The sequence below is a fragment of the Carassius carassius genome, chromosome 33 (genome assembly GCF_963082965.1).
Source record: "Carassius carassius chromosome 33, fCarCar2.1, whole genome shotgun sequence".
Classification (NCBI taxonomy): domain Eukaryota; kingdom Metazoa; phylum Chordata; class Actinopteri; order Cypriniformes; family Cyprinidae; genus Carassius; species Carassius carassius.
Window position 1 is genome coordinate 20,521,539 of NC_081787.1, and position 16,583 is coordinate 20,538,121.

At 42.5% G+C, this 16,583-nt stretch overlaps 1 long non-coding RNA gene across 1 annotated transcript in view; it reads left to right on the plus strand.

Annotated features, from left to right (window-relative positions):
• Positions 1 to 13,785, plus strand: part of LOC132114312 (uncharacterized) — a 38,624-nt gene extending 24,839 nt beyond the window's left edge. The window contains exon 2 of the long non-coding RNA XR_009425282.1: positions 13,416 to 13,785. This is a non-coding gene — a long non-coding RNA (uncharacterized LOC132114312). The remainder of the gene's footprint in view (positions 1 to 13,415) is intronic.
• The last annotated feature ends 2,798 nt before the right edge of the window (positions 13,786 to 16,583 follow it).

The window sequence follows — 16,583 nt, forward strand, 5'->3', positions numbered from 1 at the left end:
GAGTCAGGACTAGTCACCGTTGACCTTCCAGAGTCAGGGCTAGTCACCGTTGACCTTCCAGAGTCAAGCCAAGTCACCAGTAAAATTCATGGACAAATGCAAGTCACCATTGATCTTCATGAGCAGAGTCAGGTCACCAATGATCCTCATGAGCAGAGTCAAGTCACCAATGATCTTCATGGGCAAAGTCCAGTCGCCAGTATTCTTCATGAACAAAGTCAAGTCACCATTGATCTTCATGGGCAAGGTCAAGTCACCAGTGTTCTTCATGGGCAAGGTCAAGTCACCGACTATCTTCATGGGCAAAGGCAAGTCACCAATGATCTTCATGAACAAATGCAAGTCACCAATGATCTTAATGAGCAGAGTCAGGCCACCAATGATCTTCATGAGCAGAGTCAAGTCAGCATTGATCTTCTGGAATCCAGTCTAAACACCATGGGATTACCAGAGTCTCTCCACATCTCTGTGGAACTACCAGAGCCTCCCCACATCTCTGCTGAACTGACAGAGCCTTTTGACACCTCTGCTGAACTAACAGAGCCTCTCCACGTCTCTGCTGAACTACCAGAGCCTCTCCTCATCTCGGCTGAACTACCAGAGTCTTTTCTCACCTCTGCGGAACTTCCAGAGCCTCGTCACGTCTCAGCCGAACTCTCTGAGTGCTCGACTGATCCTGTCGTGGCCACGGAGGCTACCCTTAACTTGTTCATGTTCTCTGTTTCAGACTTGCCTAACCAGACTTGCTCTCCTGTTAATTCGATCCCACTGTGCTGGGCTTCTGTCTCGACCGCACGGATGTGGTGGTCTTCTGCGCCGCCCTGGGGGGCTTCTGTCTCGACCACACGGATGTGGTGGTCTTCCGCTTCGCTCTGGGGGGCTTCTGTCTCGACCACACGGATGTGGTGGTCTTCTGCTCTGCCTTGGTGGGCTTCTGTCTCGACCGCACGGATGTGGTGGTCTTCTGCACCTCCCTGGTGGGCTTCTGTCCCGACCGCACGGATGCGGTGGTCTTCTGCTCCACCATGGTGGGCTTCTGTCTCCACCACATGGATGTGGTGGTCTTCTGCTCCGCCCTCGTGGGCTTCTGTCTCGACCACACAGATGTGGTGGTCTTCTGCTCCGCCCTGGTGGGCTTCAAGTTATGTCCTTCCTGGACTTGTGTTTGTTTTTGTTATTTTTGTTTCTCTTCTGTCTGTTTCCATCCATGGACCTGGCCCTCCTTCCCTCGCCCTGATCCTCCGCCGGCCCACCTCCATTGGGTTCCTTGTCTTTGTCTTTCTCTCTATTTCCCTCTAAGGACCTGGCCCTCCGTCCCTCCCCCTGATCCTCCGCCGGTCCACCTTCCTCCTGGGCTCCTTGTTTTTGTGTTTGCACTTCTTGTCTCTGTTTCCCCATTTTAACTGGTCCTCTTGTCTCTGTTTCCCCATTTTACCTGGCCTTCTGTCCCTCCCCCTGGTCCTCCGCCACTCCACCTCCCTCCTGGTCTCTTTGTGTCTTTGGTTTCTTCTTGAGTTCGGGTGGAGCATCTGGTAGCTGCTCCGTGGAGGAGGGGGTAATGTCACGCTGCCTGGTCTACATGTGCTTGCTTGCAAAAGCCTGTAAATTTCTCAAAATCTTTAGTTTATCTCTAGTATTTATTTCACTGAACATATCAGTGCAATCAGAATGAAAAGTCCTTGTGTTCTGCCCTTCAGGCATTTAAGTTGAATTAGTTTAAAGTTTATGCTTTAATTTGGTATACTTTCAGTTTCATGCAGACTCTTATTTTGACGTTTGTTTACTGAGAAAAAAACCGGAAGTAAAAAAAAACGCATGAAAGAACGCGATAGAAACGGCAGACTGGATAAAAATGAAAACAGTAATTTCTTCAGAGAAAATTCATCCTGCATGTTGATTCCCCAGCAGAAGCATCGCTTGTATGTATATAATCTGTGTTCTGACTAAGTTAACTTATAAGCATTTGATTTTGTGCTGTAAAAGTAATGTTCATGAAAGCTAAATGGCTTAGCTAATTACAGTATTTTGCTGTCTGTTTTTTCTAGTTTCACTCTCTCATTTTTCATCAGTCATCTCATATCTATGGATTCAGTTCAATGTGAAGAAAATAAATCTACATAAAAAGAACTTCGGATTTCTTCATGTTCATGAATAGAGAGAGTTTATCTCACTGTTTAGTTGGAGTTGTTACACCTCAGCGAGAACAGTACAGTGAAAAAGCGTAATCCAGCTGAAGTTTCAACGTCTTGAGAAGCAAAAAAAAGAGTAAAATGGAATCAGAAAGGACTGACAATGCATCTGCTCGCACAAGAAGATCAAAGAGCTCTCACTCGTCAGCGTCGAGTGCAGCAGTAAGGGCGCGCGCTAAAGCAGAGGCGGCGAAGGCACGAGCAGCGTTTGCCGAGAAAGAAGCAGAGTTGAAGGTACAAAGGGCAGAGAAGGAAGCAGAGCTACAATTAGGAAAAGCAAAGCTGGAAGCTGAACTAGGCGCACTTGAACTTCAAAGAGAGGCAGCAGCGGCTATTGCCCAAGCTGAGGCATTAGAAGCAGCCGAGTTAGATATAGAAGATTCAAGTAAGACCGATGTATCTTCCCAAGCAAATTTACAAAATGAAATTGTAACACGCACTAATGAATATGTTGAAGCACAAACTGAACATAACGTACCACAAACTCAACTATCTGCACATGCAACATTACACGAGGCAACATTGTCAGAAGAGAGCTATGTCACATGGAATCCTCCTGTAGAAGGCAAATTGCAGTTAGTGGATGGGCAAGAAGAGGTAAAAACCCTTAACAGACCATCTGAGTATAACACAGCGCCGACAAAGTCATTCTTCAGCAACCAGGCTAAATTCAGGGATGAAACCCAAATCAGCACACCACTTAATGGAGGTCATACAGGTTTGGTAAGATATGATGGACATCATACAACACCCATTGGAGGCGGTGGACTTCACACAACACCTGCTAGAGACAACGGATGCCCAACAAAACCCAAGACAACACAACATCCTCACAAATCACCACTTAAAGCAACAGCACCATCATATGTGCCTGTGTATGCACCACCCATCTCAAGCGTAATACCTGAAACGGAACACCTGGCACGGTACCTGGCTCGTCGTGATTTAGTGAGTACAAGTCTCTACCGATTCGATGATAAACCTGGAAATTATTTAGCATGGCAGTCATCATTTAGCAATGCTACTACAGGCTTAGGACTCACCTCCCCCGAAATGTTAGATTTGCTGATTAAATGGCTCGGACCAGAGTCTGTGAAACACATTAAAAGGATTCGCTCTGTGCATATCAGAAACCCAGATGCAGCACTTAAAAAGGCCTGGAATCGCCTCCAAGAATGCTACGCTTCGCCTGAAGTAATGGAGAAGTCTCTGTTTAAGAGATTGGATGAATTCCCAAGAATTTCAACTAAAGATTACGGGAAGCTGAGAGACTTAGGCGATCTTCTTATGGAAATCCAGGGTGCCAGAGAAGAAGGTTACCTCACAGGATTGGCCTACCTGGATACCGCCAGAGGCATTGGGCCCATCGTGGAGAAACTTCCTCACAGACTACAGGAGAAATGGCTCTCAGTTGGCTCAAAATTTAAGGAAGATAATAACGGCTACTTCCCTCCATTCGATTACTTTGCCGATTTCATCTGTGGCGAAGCACGGCGGAGGAATGATCCAAGTTTCATCCTTTTATATGCCAGCAATAACGGACTGAAGTCAGACAGGGTAGTTTCAAATAACTATGGAAGAAATATATCAGTTCACAAGACAGACATCTCTTCAGGTAAAGATCCACCTGCGAACTCACCTGAGAGAAGGCTCGGTGGGCCAGAGAAAAACTGTCCCATTCACAACAAACCACATTCGCTAAGGAAATGCAGAGTATTTAGAGGGAAGACTCTTGAAGAAAGAAAGAGCATTCTCAAGGAGAATGGTATTTGTTTCAAGTGCTGCATATCAGCTAGTCATCTTGCAAGAGACTGTAAAGCAGCAGTAAAGTGCCTGGAGTGCAACAGCGAACGACATCATGCTGCTATGCATCCAGGTCCACCACCTCAAGTCTACAGAAGGCCTACACCCCCACCAGACAACGGTGGGGAGGTAGAGGAACATGCTAGCGACAGCAAAGCCATCTCCTCACACTGCACCCAAGTATGTGGTCCAGATCATACCGCAAGATCCTGCTCGAAGATCTGTCTGGTGCGAATATACCCTCAAGGTCAACGTGAAAAGGCAACCAACATGTACGTTATTTTGGATGATCAAAGTAACCGTTCACTGGTGCGTTCAGAGTTTTTCGAGCCTTTCAACATCAAGGGCCAATCATTCCCCTATGCACTGAAGACCTGTGCCGGATTGGTTCAGACGTCTGGCAGAAAGGCAGATGGATTTCCAAGTCGAATCGTTTGATGGGCAGACTAGCCTATTGCTACCGCAGCTAATTGAGTGTAATGACATTCTCATTGATCACTCTGAAATACCAACGCCCGATGCAGCCCGTCATCATCCACACCTACAAGGTGTAGCGGCACACATTCCAGAACTCGACCCCAAAGCGGAAATCCTCCTCTTGCTAGGCAGAGACATGGTAAGAGTCCATAAAGTCGGACAGCAAGTGAGCGGACCTCACAACGCCCCCTTTGCACAAAAACTGGATTTGGGATGGGTCTTGATAGGAGACGTGTGCCTAGGAAATGCACACAAACCAGATGTGAGTGCATTCAAGACAAGCGTGCTAGAGAATGGCCGACCCTCCATTCTCAGACCATGTAAAGGCTTCATGAAGCTGACCGAAGATTTGTCCAATGGTAAGGAGCAGAAGAACAAACCTAAGAAGGCATCGTTGGAAGCCCTTGGACTGCATGTCTTCAGGGAGACTGAGTCCGACAACAAACCCGCCCAGTCCATGGAGGACACAATCTTTTTGAAAATCATGGACCAAGAAATGCATAGAGATGAGTCAAACAACTGGGTCGCTCCTCTCCCCTTTAGAGTTCCCCGTCAATGCTTGTCCAACAACCGTGAACAGGTGTTTACGCGCTTTGCCTCCTTGGAGAAAACGTTGCGGAGAAAAACTGAGATGAGAGACCAGTTTCAAGAATTCATGAAGAAAATAATTGACAACAGACATGCAGAAGTGGCTCCTCCACTGGAGAAGAATGATGAGTGTTGGTACCTGCCTACTTTCGGAGTCTACCACCCTCAAAAGCCTGGAAACATCCGCGCGGTGTTTGACTCCAGCGCAAAGTATTTTGGCACATCTCTAAATGATGTTCTTCTGTCAGGCCCAGACCTCAATAACTCACTCATTGGGGTGCTGATCCGCTTCCGCAAGGAACAGGTAGCAGTGATCGCTGACATACAGCAGATGTTCCACTGTTTTCTTGTCCGCAGTGACCACAGGGACTACCTGAGGTTTTTGTGGTACAGAGACAATGATATGTCTAAGGACATTATCGATTACAGGATGAGGGTTCATGTTTTCGGCAACAGTCCGTCACCATCTGTAGCCATCTACGGACTAAGGAGAGCCATCCATGAAGGTGCACATAAATATGGAGAAGACACGGTGCAGTTTGTTGAACATCATTTCTACGTAGATGATGGTCTCATCAGTTTGCCTACTGAAGCTGAAGCCGTCAGTCTGCTACAGAGAACGCAGATCTCTCTTAGTGAATCGAACCTGAGGCTTCATAAGTTTGCCTCAAACAGAGAAGCTGTGCTTCAGGCCTTTGCACCAGAAGACAGGGCTGTTCTGAAAGACCTTGACCTAAGCGGTGAAGTAACACCAGCCCAACGCAGTTTGGGACTGCTGTGGGAGACAACGACAGACACCTTCACATTCAAAGTCTCAAAAAACAAGAAACCCTTTACTCGCAGGGGAGTTCTGTCAACAGTTAATAGTGTCTTCGATCCGTTAGGCATGGTCGCACCGGTGACTATTGAGGGCAAAAGTCTCTTGAGGGAATTCAGTGTCAATACAAGTGATTGGGATGCTCCTCTTCCAGAACAAAAGCTGAAGCAATGGGAGGCATGGCGTGAGTCACTCCATGACTTAAGTAAGTTGCATATCCCACGTTCATACACAGCAACGTCACTTTCCAATGCTGTACATACAGAGCTATGTGTGTTCTCTGACGCGTCCACAAAAGCCATTGGAGTTGTGGCATATCTCAGGACCATTCAAGCTGAGGGACAAGTCGAAGTAGGATTCATTTTAGGGAAGGCTAAGCTGGCACCACAGTCCGAACCTACCATTCCTGGGTTGGAATTGTGCGCCGCAGTATTAGCCGTAGAAGTTGCCGAACTCATCCAAGATGAACTGGGCCTGAAGCTGGATGAAATCAAGTTCTATTGTGACAGCAAGGTCGTGCTTGGATACATTTGCAATCAAACAAAACGCTTCTACGTCTACGTTCACAATCGAGTCAGACGAATTCGTCAATCAACAAGACCTAACCAATGGTTCTACGTCAACACAGAGGACAACCCGGCTGACCACGCATCCAGGTCAGTTCCTGCGTCCCAACTGACAAAGACTATGTGGTTCACTGGACCAGCCTTTTTACACAAGCCAAACCCATCTGACACACATACAATCAGGACGTTTGAACTTGTTAACCCAGAATCAGACATGGAAATACGACCTGAAGTGAGTAGTTTTCTTACCGAGGCCTCACCGCTGCACGGTTTCAGTGCTTTTCTTGTATGCGCTCCCTCATCAGGGCTATTGCCCTACTCATCCACATAGCCAGCACTTACAGACACAACAAGTCCAGTAAATGTAAAGGGTGGCATCACTGCAACTTCCCACGTACTCCGGATGAGTTGTCTCAGGCGAGACACATTATCATCAGAGCAGCACAGGAAGATGTTTATGCAAAAGAACTCGCAGTTCTTGAGCATGGACAAGCTGTAACCAAGCACAGTTCTCTTCACAAGCTCAGACCTGTTCTTGAAGGTGATTTGATTTGTGTTGGTGGCAGATTAAAGCACGCTGACTTGAGCACTCAGGAAAAAAACCCCATCATCTTGCCCAAGACCAGCCACATTTCTCTGCTGTTGGTGCGACAGTATCATGAAGAGGTAAAGCATCAAGGCCACCACTTCACAGAAGGGGCCCTGAGAGCAGCGGGCTTCTGGATCATAGGTGGAAAACGTCTTATTACCTCTGTCTTGCACAAATGTGTAGTGTGTCGAAAGTTACGTCGAAGAACAGAGGAACAACTTATGGCAGACTTGCCTCCAGAACGCTTGCACACATGTCCACCCTTCACCTATGTAGGAGTGGATGTGTTCGGACCATGGCAAATCGTCTCCAGGCGTACAAGAGGTGGACAGGCCCAAAGCAAAAGATGGGCGATGCTCTTCTGCTGTATGAGCTCCCGAGCTGTGCCGTTCATATTGTCTCCTTCAATGATACTTACCCAGAAGGTTGGGGTTGCCCCACCACACAGAGACTTCACAGACAAGGATCTTCTCAGCAGACAATGGAAACAAGTCCAAGCTCTCGCTGACAGATTCTGGCGTCGCTGGCGTCAGGAGTTCCTCCCCACCCTGCAAGTCCGCCAGAAATGGAGAGATTCTCAACGGGACCTAAAAGAAGGGGACATTGTGCTCCTGAAGGACAGTCAAGCTGCACGTAACACGTGGCCTATGGCAAGGATGACAGCTGTCTTCCCTGGGAGAGACAGTAAAGTAAGGAAGGTGGAGCTCAGGACATCAGATCAAGGTTCTGAGAGGGTGTTCTTGAGACCAGTGTCAGAAGTAGTTCTTCTTCTGCCCAATCACTGAATGTTCAGAGACATTTGGTAGTTAATAGTGGCCTTTAAGGTCAGACGGGGAGTGTTCTGCCCTTCAGGCATTTAAGTTTAATTAGTTTAAAGTTTATGCTTTAATTTGATATACTTTCAGTTTCATGCAGACTCTTATTTTGACGTTTGTTTACTGAGAAAAAAACCGGGAGTAAAAAAAACCGCATGAAAGAACGCGATAGAAACGGCAGACTGGATAAAAATGAAAACAGTAATTTCTTCAGAGAAAATTCATCCTGCATGTTGATTCCCCAGCAGAAGCATCGCTTGTATGTATATAATCTGTGTTCTGACTAAGTTAACTTATAAGCATTTGATTTTGTGCTGTAAAAGTAATGTTCATGAAAGCTAAATGGCTTAGCTAATTACAGTATTTTGCTGTCTGTTTTTTCTAGTTTCACTCTCTCATTTTTCATCAGTCATCTCATATGTATGGATTCAGTTCAATGTGAAGAAAATAAATCTACATAAAAAGAACTTCGGATTTCTTCATGTTCATGAATAGAAAGAGTTTATCTCACTGTTTAGTTGGAGTTGTTACACCTCAGCGAGAACAGTACACCTTGTGTCATTGTTCACAAACAAGATAGTCAAAATGCTTAGTCATGTCATCGATATGCATTTTGTTAGTATTACCTGATGTAAACTATGGCAACATTTTGGATGACAGTTGCTGTATTGAACAGTATGCCATGTGCTTATGTAGGCCATATATCAATTTCAAAAGTGCAAGTTTACACATTACTGTATGTGAGATATTGATTGAAAGAGACTGGCTAGAGTTCCCAGTTACACTTTTACTAGTAGTCTGACCAAAAAAAAAAAAAAACCCCCATTACAATGTCATTGTGATATAGAAAAGAATAAAGAAATATGGACACAAAGATGAAAATAATATAAATAGGAAAGTCCATTGTCAGAATTTGTAACTCTTGTGTTGTCTTCTGTCTATACAGTATATGCTTTCCAATTGAAGATTCATGAGATGAACCTTTGAGCTTTTTCAGAGAATGGTTTATCATTAGTTGATCTACATTCTCTTCATTAGTGAAAGTCATGATTCACAATTCATGCCAAATTTACAGAAAGTCTAATAATAATGTGTAAAAAATTAGCTTGACAGTTTATGACAACTAGTTGACCAATTTTGCATTTAATGACTTATACGATGAACTAGAATTAGATGTTTTTAGGGGTAAGGCAAATGCACAGAAAACTATATAATACATTTTGACCAACATACTGTACCATTAGCAACTGATAATGTAGGAAACCGCAGATAAATGTTCATAATCAATTGCATGAATGTACCAAAGCAATCGCAACTGGTTTTATGATGTGTAAAAATGACTAGATGATGTGGAGGTTCTACAAGTAGTTTTGAGAATTTCATTTCTGATTTGAGAAATGCACCAAAGCAATCAAATCGTAATCAAACTGGCGATCTTATTTATTTTGTGAATGTACTCTTTGAATGCATTGCTTTGGATAGAAGTGGCTGGTAAAAGGTAATATATTGCACATATACATTTATATATATATACAATAATTAGGTTGGCAGGAATTTCCCACAGATATAACATCCTGAAGTGGTTTGAACACTTCAGCCAGGGGCCCAGGCCTGCAGGGACAGGCATGATCAGACGTGATCAAGATAACCACTGTGGGGCTAGATGATAGATGATAATACTCATTCATATATAAGTTCTTCTCAAAAGCCCACACACATGCGTCAGCTTAAATACCTGAGCTATGGAAAAATGGCATGATTAGAGCAAGAGGGAGAATCAGTTTGACTTGGTTCCACAAAGGTGTTACTGAATCATAATGATGATCAAAACATGAATAATGATAAAAACCTCTGATTCCATCCTAGATAGATAGATAGATAGATAGATAGATAGATAGATAGATGGATTGAAAGAATGATAGATGGATACATTTTTAGACTAATAGACTGATATATGGATGTATGGATTGATAAACAGAATGCCAGATTGCTGGACAGATGGATAGAATAATTGATTTGACAGAATGATGGATGAATAAATTGATGGATGGATGACTGATTGATAGAACGACAGGTAGGAACTAGGTAGATTGATAGACGATAGATTGGGTGACAGAGCGATAGATTGGTAGATAAATTTTAAACTTTTTGATGGCTACACACTTTATACTGTGTGTCTTATCTCATTTGACCAAAAGTACTGTATATGGAGTGGTATTTTGTGCCTAAAAGTGTTAATTTTCCAAATGCACCTCTTCCTTCGGATCTGGACATTATACTGGGCGTTGATCCTTGTGCTAAAAGGTCCATTTTCAAATTATATATAATTGTTAGTTTTCAGTTAGATTTCTTTTTTTCAGTTGTTCTCTGATAACCGATCATCTGGTCCTGATATCAGTGAGGAGACATGGACAGAGGTCTTGAACAGGGTTAACTCCTCTTCTGTCTGCACACGTCACTGGCTTATATAGTGCAAGGTGGTACACAGGGCCCATTGGTCAAAGAACGGACTAGCTCGGATTAACCCCTCCATTGACCCTGAGTGTGACTACTTTAATCCATATGTTCTGGTCATGTCCTGTCCTGTCTACTTTTTGTAGGCTAAATTTTGTTTCATTGTCAGCCATTACCTCTGTCAATATTCAACCTTGTCAAATTACAGGTTTATTCTGGGTTCTCCCACCTGGCCTCTTTTTGCCTTTACATTTTTTAGACTTCGTGGCCTTTTTAACCCTTTTGGCTAGGCGTTTAATTCTACTGAACTGGAAGTTCCCTCATCCTCCGTCGCATACCCACTGGCTCGATCCTGTTCAGCCCCCACCCCCAGTTTTATTTTGGATACTAGCTATGTACTGTACAGCTTGAGCAATATACTGTAGAACTGTATTTGCAGTATGTATGATTGCACTAGGTGCTTCTCTTAGACATGTACAGATGGCATCTGGGTTTTGTTGTCTCAAGCAGTAAAGTCTAATATTGGCATCTGAAACTCTGACTTTCAGTGATTTTTGCAGAGAAGAGAATAATTTTTCCATGATGGAATGGATGGATGGATAGGGAGAAATATTTTGTTGGTTAGTTAGTTTGTTGTTAGTTAATGGTGGGTGAAGTGTGGTAAAATCAGACTAAAGTGACCTTTAGAGTTTAATGGAAGGATCACACCTGTAGAGGAAAGGTGTCCAGATAGTTAGTCAAAATAACTCATACTTCTCTCCGGATGACTAATGAACAGTGACCTAATAAAATGTGCTCAACTTGTTGATGTAATTTTTCTTCAGTCATTGCAAAGCTTCATAGTTCATCATTCACCTTTCAAAAGCTGGTGAAGTATTTCACCCATACATGTCCAGGCACCGCCTGCACTTGTCCTGAACATGTCATGTTTATGAATTTAAAGGACTGATGTGGTTTGATTTTACCCTGATCCTCTCATAGCTGTACTCTTGTACTGACTCAGTATCTGCACAAATAATATCTCATCAGAGCATCTCATCTTCCATTGGTCAGACTCTAATCTGATTATGATGTTTGGTGGTTGTTTATGTTCTGTGTGTTGTGAATGTATTCATAAGGTTTTTTTTGTGGCCAGTTGAAAAAATGAAATCCCCCAGTTGGAAATCACACACAGCTGTTGTTTAAATAGACAAAACACATTTTTAACACCTGCTGAGAGAAGCTGTTTTGCAGCTACCAAAATTTTGTGGTGTGGCTAACCACATTTCATGACTGCTTTTCTCTCATTGATTTGTAGGTTTTTTTTTTTCAAATTGCAAATTGCAAAAAAAAAAAAAAAATCAGGTGATTGTGGCCACAAATTTTTTTTTAACCTGCTCTGATCTCCAGGTGCCAGCAAAGCTAGTTATAGGGAAAAATTCTGATATTGCAAGCAAAAAACAATAGTCTGAGGGACTTTTTAAAAATTATGTTTGCTAAAGCATATATATATATTTGTGTTATTCCTGTAGATATGATGTAGATATGAACTATTTTTAAGTCATATGATAACTTTGTATGAAGAAAATTAAAACAGAATTCTTGCTATGAACAGCTGCAGATAACAGCAGGGTTAAATATTTTTTAAATACTAAATAAAGGTTAACTAAATTATTATATCTATGATTATTTATAATGTTTTATTAAAGATTTTCACAGAATGTTTCAGCAAAATCTGCCCCTTCCTGCTGCACACCATGCAGTGCATACCCAATTTTTAGAAATTCAAATAAGATGAACCCAAATACTATGGAATACTATTTTCTCTCAGGAAAATCCTGTCGTCACTGGCACGATATGTATCTTAAGAGTAGTTTGGGATGTGAAGGATAAAGTCATTGTATACACTGTAGCGTGTCAGCCTTTATCACACCACTATGATACATTCAGTCTTTAAATGCAGTATTTGAAGGATCTAGCCTCTGAGTTGGGACACTAGCTAGTGTGTCTTCTTAACAAATACACCTCTTGTGACCATAAAAACTACTGTATGTCAGCTAATAGGCTGAACAAAAGGATCCAATAAGCATGAAAGTCTTGCTGTAAATATTTCCCACTTGCCAGTTCAGTCATAATGTTCTCTTATGAAAAGGCTTACAGTATTGGCACTTAAAAACCTGCATAAGCTGTAATTGTGTTTGTTAAAGTGCCCCTATTATGCAATTTCTAAGGATCATCATCGGATGCGACATACACCTTTACAAGCTGTTTGAACTGAAATGTGTGTTGGCAGTGTGTATACAACCACCATATAATGATAAATCCACCCAATGTTTTTTTTTTTTTGAATCTCATTAAATGATTTCCCCTTTCTTAAATCGAGCCAATCTCAGATGCCTATCTTTGCAACATCACACAGACAGGCCCCCTCCCATGACTGTTTGATTGACAGTAGCGTTTTAGCACAGACTGGACTGGCGTCTTCCCTTAAACTCGCCCTGAGTGAACTGTCATCAGTCTGCCATTGTTTCACCGCCGGAGCAGATGTAGACAAGAATGACTCCCAAGCTATCAATTTGTTCTGTTGTTGGATGGAATAACAAACATAGGCTAACCTAATTAAGTATTGATGTGGACAAAGTATTAAAATCCTTTACCTAATAATGGATAAAGCACTAATACCGCACTGTAAAAATACTTTGATACAAGTAAAAGTCCTGCACTGAAAATGTTACTTTAAGTGCTTTATGTATAATCAGGTATAAACATTACTTAATGTAAGTATAATCAGGAATATGTATTTAAAGGGTTAGTTTAGCTAAAAATAAAAATGAAGCCATAAATTACTCACCTTGAAGTCATAGGTGTATTTAACTTTCTTCTTTCAGATGAATTCGGTTGGAGTTATTACCTATTATTGAAATTGCCTATTACTGAAATTGCCTTTAATCTTTCAAGCCGTTTGATGCAACTTAGTGGGTGTTGCACTCCATCGCTCCTTGATAAGTTTAATATAAAGCACATCCATTGAAAAAAAAGTGTGTCACATGTAAATAAATAAAATATAAATTAAATTAACAAATAAATTTTTGTTAGAAAAATATCCATTTTCAAAATGTTATAATCAGTTTGTTCTAGATTCACCAGCCAGAAAAGCCACACCAGCCAACTACTCCTAGATGACACGGTCATCCTAGCCCGTCAGTCTCGGGCGCCAGGAGACACCTACGGGGGAGGGGGTACTGTCACAAATTCACCAGCCACAACATCCTAATTGTGATTACTAATTACTAATTGAATAATGAACATCTGATGTCACTTACCATAGCACTATATCTGTTCACTCACTTCAACATTTCACTGACTGGTCTCAAGGTTACATACCTACCTCATGCCTCTCAATATCCCTCTGGATCTCTGTGGCTCTGTGTCTCCCGCCATCTTGCTCCATCTTTCTGTTTAAAGCTCTGCTTGAGTTTGTGAAAATAAAGAAGCTCTGAATCATTAATCCTGTGTATGCCTCTTTATCCAGCCATGACAGAAGACCAGCCCTACAAAACAGGTGAAGATTTACGGATTGTAGTCTGTTATGGAGGCACAGAGACCACTCACCCCAGATCCCTGCACTAAACCATTTCAAGCACTCCACGATTCTCCACAGCCTCCTCCTGTCATACCATGTCTCATGTCTCATGGCCAAACCTGCGACCTTTTCCGGTGAGGCAGCCACCTGCAGCAGTTTTTTTACTCCAGTGTTCACTATACTTCGAATTTCAACCCTAAGAGTTTGTGAATGATGGATGAAGATTGCATTCATCATGTCACTACTGTCTGGAAGGGGCTTGCAATGGGCCAAAGCTCTCTGGAACTCATGCAGTCCCCTAGTGCGCTCCTATGAAGCCACCTCACCAAGTAAAGCTCCTCCAGCACCCAAGCTGATGCAAACTCATTGATCAACCACAGAACGAGCTTGCCGAATCACCCAAGGACTCTGTAATGTGGATCCCAGAAGCACCTTCTGCCTTCATGCTCTCTTCATCCCATGTGCTCAGCAGTGAGTATGGTCCATGTAATTATGTAAAACATGTTTTTATTATTATTATTTATCTAATGTCCACAAAATGGCCTATGATTAGTTTCGTTGAGGTTGAACTGCAATATCCTACATTGAAAAAAAAAAGTTTGCAGCCAGCACATAGACTGTATGAATACAGGTCCTGCACTACAGATAGTGCTTGCCTTTAGTTCAAAGACCTCAAATTTGATTTGTAACGAGCAATAGTGACAGAATCATCAGCCAATCAAGTTTTGACATTCCATGACAGCACGCCCTCTGGGACCGGCTACGTGCACCCAGATCGTACCCCAGTTATGGTTGCCAGGTTTTCTCTATAAAAACCAACCAATCGCGTTTCGAGGTGTCCCCCGTTAAAAATCGCATTCCAGGAGTAAATTAAAAACTCACATTCAAATTCACATTCCAGGGGCTAAATATCACGTCACTGAGGTCGCTTCAACCAGCAGACATGAAAAACAACCTGCGGCAACAGTGTTAAAAGTAGCCCAATCTGGCAACACTGCGTACATCGTTTAGTTGGGAATTTCCAAGGCGCTGTCACACACTTTTGCAAACAAAAGAGGAATAACTGTAGGATAATCTACTTAACCTGAATTCGCTCACAACGGTTTTGTGCACCATTGCACTGACGTTACTTACAAGTGACAGGTGAGTGCTTTATTATTTGACGACTATTGATTCATGCACATTGTTATGGAGCTGTACGTGTTGTCTCATAATACTGTGGTGTGGTGTGTGGATGTCCAGCATTTGTACAGTTCTGCTGCCGTGGGCACGTCTTCATTTTATAGTCTCGTGAATGTTCATAGTAAATCGTGTATTGGTAGATTACTTTTACTGATCCATGTAGGGAAATTTACTCTGAATTTAACCCACCCCCATCTAGTCTACTGTTGAAATTGTTGATGAGCTGCCATTGTTGTTGAGAGCCTGTGTGCGGCATATGCGAATTATATCCATATGGCATATTAGCAGTTACATAGATGTGTAAGATAGATGTATAAGGGTATGTAGTTTACAGGTGCTTACTGAAGGCCCTGACTGAAACTCCATGGTACGCTACTGCAAATATCCAATATTCAAGGAAAACCACTGAGCAAGGAGTTGGTCCGCCATTGCACCCCAGAATTCACTCTTTGCATCTGAAACTTCCACTCGGAATGGATTTCATTCCTGGTGCTGGAGGATGCCACAATAGATATCATCCTGGGATGTCCCTGGCTGGCAAAACAGCATCCTGTCATTCACTGGAACCAATTTCATATAGCACAGTTCACATTCCAGCTACCTACAGGGAGTTCCAGAATGTGTTTAGCAAGGTGGGTTCATCCATCCTTCCACCTCTCCAGCAGCATCCAATTTCTTTGTGGTGAAAAAAGATGGAGGTCTACACCCTCCTATATCAAGCACTAAACTCCCAATGCATCAAATTTTCCTATACACTCTCTCTGGTGCCTGCCTCATTGGAGGAACTCTGTGGTGTCTGGATCTTCACAAAACTTGATATATGCAGTGCCTAAAATCTAATCTGCAATCAAAGAGAAGACAAATGGAAAACAGCATTGCCTAAGTATGGCCTTTCAAACTGACCATCCATCTTCCAAAACTTCATGAATGAGATCTTCCGGGATATGCTCAACAAATTCATAATCATCTTCATCGATGACATACTTATTAATTCACTCACCTCCAGGAGCACCAGCAACATATATCCCAGGTACTCCAACGTATCAGCGAGCACCACCTCTACTTCAAGCAGGAAAAGTGTAATTCCACCTAACCACCATTCAGTTCCTCGGATACATCATCTGAGGTCCTCTGAGGGGGTGACATCATCTCTTCTCAGGTGTTCTGGTTCCAGAATGTACAGTAGCTTGTGTATATCTTAGTTACCATGGGATGTAAATCAGAAAAACAACAAAAAACAGAGAAACAAATAGAGACATAATTAGCGTAGCCGCTGTTCCAAAAAAATGGAAAATGTATTACTTTAACCCAAGCAAAAGAATAATAATGCTCATTTTATCAGATATAACTGCAGTCCAAAATTATGAGATGCATTATTTGAATGCTTGGAGAAAGAGAAGTGTTTTTAATCTAGATTTAAAAAGAGAGAGTGTCTCTGATCCTGACCATTATCAGGAAGGCTATTCCAGAGTTTGGGAGCCAAATGTGAAAAAACTCTACCTCCTTCAGTGGACTTCGCTATCCTAGGTACTACCAAAAGT